At 43.4% G+C, this 7462-nt stretch overlaps 1 pseudogene; it reads left to right on the forward strand.

Annotated features, from left to right (window-relative positions):
* The first annotated feature begins 1229 nt into the window (after positions 1-1229).
* On the forward strand, positions 1230-6911 carry LOC117694771 (tastin-like; annotated as a pseudogene).
* Positions 6912-7462: the final 551 nt, after the last annotated feature.

A 7462-nucleotide genomic window follows, 5' to 3' on the forward strand; every position in this document is an offset into this window, starting at 1 on the left:
TGTTATTACATGTATATACATATATTCCTAAATATAACCTGTTGACTCTGTATAATGTTACTTGTATGTATGTTTCTAATGCTGACTGGCACTAGAAAACCAGTTGGTGTGCTCTTGACTGGAGTAAACCACCTCTCCTAGTCCCAGTTTTCCTCAGTTACCTGCATGTTTTTCTTTGAGTAGATTTGATTTGCATAGCACCTATAATTTGGTCATTATAAATGCTATGGTTTTAACGCTTATGTATATAGAATTATGTTTGCATTATTAAAGTTAACAAGTATATAATGTTAAATTATCACAGTGACTTCAATTTGCTAACCAGACCTGTGAAAAACTTCTTCTATTAGCTTGCTGAATCCATTAAAATGTACTGCATTACAAATTACATTACATAATATTATGTAAACCTAATCATTTTTGTCTTGGTCTACTTACGATGCTACAAAGATGCTGTTTGGGATGTTAAGACTAGGTAATTTATAAACAGCAGAAACCCATTGTTCACGGTTCTGGAGGCTGGGAAGTTCAAGATCAATTTACAAGCAGATTTAATGTTTGATGAGAGCTGTTGATTATAGAAGGGAAGAATCATTTCTATCCTTACATAGTTGAAATGATTAGATTTTTTAAAACATTTGTAAATAAATTGTTAAGGCCTAAGGTAAAGTATTAAGGCCTAGGTAACTGTTACTTGGATAGCCTGCCATTTTATGCTGTTACTAATATTATAAGAAAACTTTCTCATATGTTGTTTCTGCTGTTACTAGGAAACTTTCTCATGATCAAGTTGATTGCATATTCTGTTATATTCTGTGTTGTTAGAAAGTAATCATGATAGAAGTCAGTAGAACTGTTTTGTATAGTTACCCACAAGAAAGTTGGACATGAACTAAATATTCAGCAGCACTTCCTGCACCTGTGTATAAGATTTTATGCTTTTTACTTTTATAAGCTGCCTCTGGTTGGACCTCAACATATGAAAGACAGCTGCACCAATATAAGAACCTGTTTGGAATAAGACTTCCATTTTAAGTAGAGGCCGAGTAAAGTTTAAGTTCCCAAGACCTCCCTGGAAACTGACATCCTACTTGGCAGAAAAAGGCATGTATGTGGGCAACTGACATTCTGGTTGGGAAGTTAAGACATGAATGTTAGATGCAGGTTTCCCAACACAATTGAATACCCTAACCAGTGGGAGCAGGGTAAGTGTACAACAAAGACATGTTTCTAAGGAAATCCCCTATCCCTAAATCCTGATTGGTGGAATAACTTGGCACAGATATTGATTTCAGGTTGAGAAAGCCATATAGGATTTTGACTCGAGGTCATGGTTCTGCTCCTAAATCTGGATTGTGGCCCTTATCAATCAGTCTGAGGGTGTGGCATTTAACGAACCATCCTATTTGACTGAGATTGGTGCTTGAGTGGGTTGTGTGGCAATTCGCAGACCCCAACGTAAATAATTCCACTTAAGAAGGCAGAATGAGAGCCGGCGGCTGACTCCAGATCTCGCGAGAGTACAGTAATGCCTGTTGCCGGCCAGACTGACCTTCCAGGGCTTCAGAACAGCCTCCTTCCTGGCTTTCCCCCAATTCTGTCACTTGTGCTCCGTTCACAGATTGGTCGAGAGATCGCGTCAGTTGTTTTCCCATCCAGAAAACGTCCTTTTCTGGTCCCGCCTTCGGAGCCTGCGGATTTGATGGCTGGGTGTGACGTCACGAACCCGCGGGAACTAGCCAATCAAAAGCTAGGCTTATTTTACAAGCGGGAAGCAGCAGCAGCCCAGAAGCAGAAATCCAGAAAATCAGTGGAAAAACCTGAAAAAGTAGAAATGATCCCTAGGGGCTCCTGGAATGCTGCCATGACTACCCTCCAAGCCTGTAAGGATCCCTACTTCCGAGGTATATCTCCCAACCCTAGCAAGATTCCAGTACTCTCTCAAAGATGCTCAGATCTTTCCTCAGTCAAGTAGCGCTCTCTGGACCAGGAGACCCAAGATCCGAGGAGACCAGCACAGAAGCCACAACAGAAGTACTCAACATCCACTCACTGACATAGCAGGCCTCCCATCGAAAACCTTGTACCAGACCCAAAAATCACAAAGGTTTAGGACCACTCAGCTATGGAACCCTTTGGAGGAACTCAAACTTCACTCTGGGGGATCAAATGTGGGGCTTGTGACCCATCCCCAGAGAGATGCCACAGGGCCTATAGTTTGTGGCTGACCCTGCAGCCCTGGCCACTATCCTTTCAGGTAAGTATGGAGAGCTTTTGTTGGGGGAGGGGGACTTGGCAGGAATCTGACATTGGCCAAGGACAAGGAAATGGGCTTTAGGCAGGAGTCTGACATTGGGCCATAACAGGGAAGTAATTTCAGGCAGGAATCTAAATCTTAGGCTAGAACAAAGAAGTAGGCTTCAGGCATGAATATGACTTTGGGCTAGGACAGGGAAGTAGCCTCAGATATTTTGGTCATTCTGATAAGTCCTTAGAAATAGTGATCAGGGGAGTGATCCTGGGACTCTGTTTATTGCCTTGCTTGTTCCTTGACTATTTACATCTATTGAATTGTTAGTTCCTCAAACTAGAACTGACCTAAATACTTGTATGTAATTAAAATGGTATAAAAGCAAATTGGGAAAAAATAAACCCGCTTTCAGTCTCAGAATTGGCTGGGGTCATGCTGCAATATTGTCTAATTGTCTCTTTCTTTTAATCCTCACGCTTGCACTGGAGAACCTGTTGACTGACTGAGCTGTCTTGGTCAAATGAAGGAGTGAAGAGCTGTGTCCTGGGGTACTGGTCCAGTCTGGCTCAGAGAGCACTAGTTCTCGGAGAGAAAGGCAGACACCACCTAGAGGGGCCAGAGTGCAAGGTCTTCTGCATACCTGGCCCTCAGAACCCCCACCCATCAAGTGGGTCTTGCCAGGGTTTCCTGCTTCTCAAGATTGGAGGGCCCAGGACTCTAAGACTGCCCTTTGTCCCCAGAGAGGTTAGAGGCTCTGAATCCACCTTCAGATTCTCATTTCTCCACTCTTCCCAGTTTACAGGAGCCAAGAAGAGAGACCTGTGGGAACAGCAGGGATAGATACTGTACTGACAGCACAACCTTAGCAAGCCAGGCCTCAGGACTGCTCCTGAAGACGCCAATGCAGCCTGCTTCCTCAGAGGAGAACATGAGGCTGTCCCTCACTCAGATGGAGGAGGAACACCCCATCTGGATCTGGCTGAACGAGTACCATTAAAGAAAGTCTAACACACACCAGGACTGTATATTCATCTAGGAAAACCCAGTTCACACCCCTCCGATCACTTTTTAGAGTTCAGCAGGCCCAGTGGCTGAGTGGCCTCTCCCTTCATTCCTCCCCTGAAGAGCCTGCTCTGCCCTGGGAGCAGATTGCTTTGAAGTTGTTTGACCAGGAGTTGCATCACCTTGCAGAAGGAACCTGGGAGACCCTTTGTGGCAAGCACTTCTGGACCTCACCACAAGAGAATCCCCCAGCCACCAGGCGCTAAAGATGCTTCACATCAGTATTTTGCAGCAGCTATTGCAGCAAGAGGTAGAGGGGCTGAGCATGGACAATTGTGCCCCTCTGAATGGAGGCTCTGCTTAAGCTATGACTGAACTTCAACCCCGATGGCTGAAATTTCTAGAACTCTGAATGATCCAAAACACAATTCTGGCAATTCCTTTCTTGGACTGTCAAAACACTCAGGTGTGGCAGAGGCCCTCCTTGCAGAAGAGTGTGAGGAGCCATAGCCCCTGCCCCCTTGCAGAACATCATGGGGAACCACAGGCCTGCCTTGGGGAGGAGACTAAGGCACCTCAGCCCTGGTCTACCACAGAACTAAAGCCCCCAGTGCCACAGAGAGCTGAGTCAGAGCCTCCAGAGTCTTGCCTTCCAGCACTGTCTAGACCCTCTCGCCTGCCTAGTTGTCAGGGACAGACTGAACTCCCTGAGACCTGCCCTAGGATAGAGCTGGGAACATGGGCAGCCTGCACTCTGGAAGCTGGAAACCTAGAGTCTAGCCCCCAGCCCTGTTGCAGTCAGGGGCTTCCAGCAACCACCAGCTTAACCTTCTTGTCACAAAGCCCAGTCTGTGCCAGCCCCCCTATCCACTCACTCCACTCTTTGAGATCCCCAACAGGCCATCCAGGTAAGGAACTAGCTGGGAAAGGACATGAAGGCTCTGTCTCTCTGGGAGTGGGCCCTGTCTTGAATGAGGCCATGCCATGCTTTCTTTTCCCTCTATTTCTAAGTGGCTGTACTCATGGGGGAGGAGGAGGGAGAGGGCAGCACCTAGAAGAAATGTAACTCCAGAGGCCCCTCTGAATTCTCCATGATCTTCAGGCCCCAGCAGTGTGGCCCCTCGAACCCTGGCTCTGAGGCAGCGCCTCAGAGCGTTTCTTACCACCATCCACTGCTTTCCTGAGGCTCTGTTGGATGATGAATGCGCCTTCTACACTAGCCAAACCTCACATCCAGGACCCACCGGGGTCTGCACCAACCCTGTGGCCATGATGCTTGAATGGCAAGATGCCCTGCATTTCATTCCAGCTGTGGTCCCACAGAACTCTCCATCATGACTCTGGCCCTTACTGGGCTTCTGTTCTGCTGCACTCACCCCTTCATTTAGCCTTATTTATTGTTGACCTGCCCATTGGACTGGGAGCCAATGACCCTTTATCCTTTAATAAAGTCTTTGTAAATTGTGTTTGAAAAAAAGAAGACAGAATGATCAAGATCTAAATACTCCCCACATGCCTTATGCTAGTTAGTTTTAACTTTCAACCTGTTATAACCTAGCTTCAACTAGGAATTCAACTAGGAATTTCTAGATAAGAAATTATCTAGATCAGATTGTCCCATAGGCATGTCTGTAGGGGATTGCTTTTGTTATTAATTGGGGTGTGAAGACCTACTCTGAACGTGGGTGGCATTTTATGTGCTGGGCCCTGGATTGTATAAGAACAGATAAAATGCCAGGCATGGTAACACATACCTCTAATTCCAGTGCTTAGCAGTCAAAGGTAGGCACATTTCTATAAATTGGAGGGTAAGTCTGCTCTACATAGCTAGTTGTAGGTCAGCTGGGGCTACAAAGAGACATGCTGCCTCAGACAACAACAACAACAACAACAATAACAACAACACAAAAGCAGCAGCAACAACAACAGAATAGAGAAAGCTAGTTGAACAGTAAGCAGCACATAAGCATACAGGAATCCATGTATCCCCCTTTATTCCTGACTGTGGATGTGAGTTCCTGCCTTGACTTTGCCCAAATGATGGACTCTGACTTGGAATTGTAAGTCCCCAAAGCCCTTTCATCCCCAAGTTGCTTTCTGTCAGCACATTTCATCAGAGCAACAGAAATGAAACTACTAAAAGCCTCATCTCTTAGCATTGTCCTCACAGATTAGGTTTCAGTCTATGAGTTTTGGGAAGACACAAACAATTATGACACAGCATTCACTATACCTAAGATTAAGACATCATTCTCAATAAAAGTTCTCTATGAAATAAAACAACACACACATTCCTTTCCTGATAACCTCTGTTATATTTTATATCTTCAGGATATTTAAAGTACCTTATATATTTTTGTCCTATAGTGCCAGGCTTATTTCACTTAATGTGATGTTTTCATGATTCATCCATGTTGTGGCATATATCAACATGTCATTTTTTTATAGCTAATAATATTCTTTTAGTAGTTATATTTATTTTGTCCATTTATGTGTTGGTTTGGAACATTATTTCCACATTTTGTCTTTTGTGGCTAATAATGCTGTGAACATTAGCTTGCATGTATTTGTGGAGCTGTATAATTGAAATTCTTTTAGTTATAGTAATTTTTATATAGGAAGGGAATTGCTGCCTCATTTTTAACTAGCTGAGTAACCATGGAACTATTTGCAAGTCACTACAGGTTTCTCTGTGTAACCCTGGCTGCCATGGAACTCACTATGTAGACCACTGTAGAGGTATCATATCGAAAGACCTTCTGGGTCTGTGTGATCCAACTGGAATGGCATACCTTTAATTCCTCTGGCTGGAATACAGACACACCTTTAGTACAGACCTTTAATCCCAAACAAGGTTAAGGTTAATTTGTAGAAGGAAGATATTTGAAAGTAACGTCTAGTTGGTGGAGGGCAGTTCACTGAGTGCAGTTCAGTTGAGTTGAAGCAACGCACTGAAGCTCTATTCAGTGTAGTTGTTTTTGTTTAGTTCCTGGAATTCAGAGTCAGTTTCTTCAAGCAGAGCAACTCACCAGAGGCCAAAGAGAAGCCAATTTGAGTCAGTCAGTTTGGAGAGGAGTTTTGAGCCAGAACAGTTGAATTCAACCAGCCAGCCAAAGTTCAGAAAGAACTAGAGAGAGAGTGAGCTTTTTCAGCAGTAAGCCTCCGAGATGACAAATTATATCAGGTGAATAAATATTACTTTTATAGACCAAGCTGGTCTTAAACTCACAGAGATCAGCAGGACTCTGTCTCCGTGCATTAAAATTTTGGGATTAAAAGTATTCACCACCATGACTGGCAGACTGAACTAATCTTAATGTCCTCAAGGATATGTACCATTTTATAAGGGTATTCACCTTAATAGAGGGGAAGAAATAGATCATTATGACTTTGATTTGCATTTTCCCAATGAATAAGAACAATTTAAAAAATTCATGTGCTTTTTGAACATTTACTTATTTTTCTTTGGAAAAATGTCTACTCAAAGCATTTGTACAATATTTGAATTGCATTACTCAAGTTATTTTTGATGGGTTTTTGAGGATCTTTATATATATATATATTAAATATTAACTCCTTATTGTACACAGTAATTTGCAAATATCCTGTACTATCTAGAACAGTGGTTTTCAACCTTTTTAATGCTTCAAACTTTTAATACAGTTCCTCATGTTGTGGTGACTCCCAACCATAAAGTTATTTTTGTTGCTACTTTATGACTGTGATTTTGCCACTGTTATGAATTATTTCATAACAGTGCAAATATTTGTGTTTTTTTCCAATGGTGTTGGGGGGTTGCAACCCACAGGCTGAGAAACACTGATCTGGAAGGATGCTTTTTTTTATTTTCTTCACAGCATTTTTTGACGCACATCAGTTCTTAAATAGATTAATGGATCAGAATAAAGAACCCAGAAATAAACACATTTTAATAAGGCCAATTATTCCTTGATGAGGGAATCAGAAATACACAGGTAATAAAGGGTAGCCTCCTCACTAACTAATATTGTGAAACTGGGAGGCAGAGGAGCTGCGGTGCTCTGGGTGGGACCAAGAGGAGCAGGGTGGCGGGGGTGGGGTGAGAGTGGTGGTGGGGCCTGACACACACACACACACACACACACACACACACACACACACACACACACACACACACTCCTCCGCTCCCTGTAGGCACACTGCCACCATTGAGGTCCACCGTGGCAGGCT

This window comes from Arvicanthis niloticus, chromosome X (assembly GCF_011762505.2).
Source record: "Arvicanthis niloticus isolate mArvNil1 chromosome X, mArvNil1.pat.X, whole genome shotgun sequence".
In the NCBI taxonomy this organism is placed as follows: Eukaryota; Metazoa; Chordata; class Mammalia; order Rodentia; family Muridae; genus Arvicanthis; species Arvicanthis niloticus.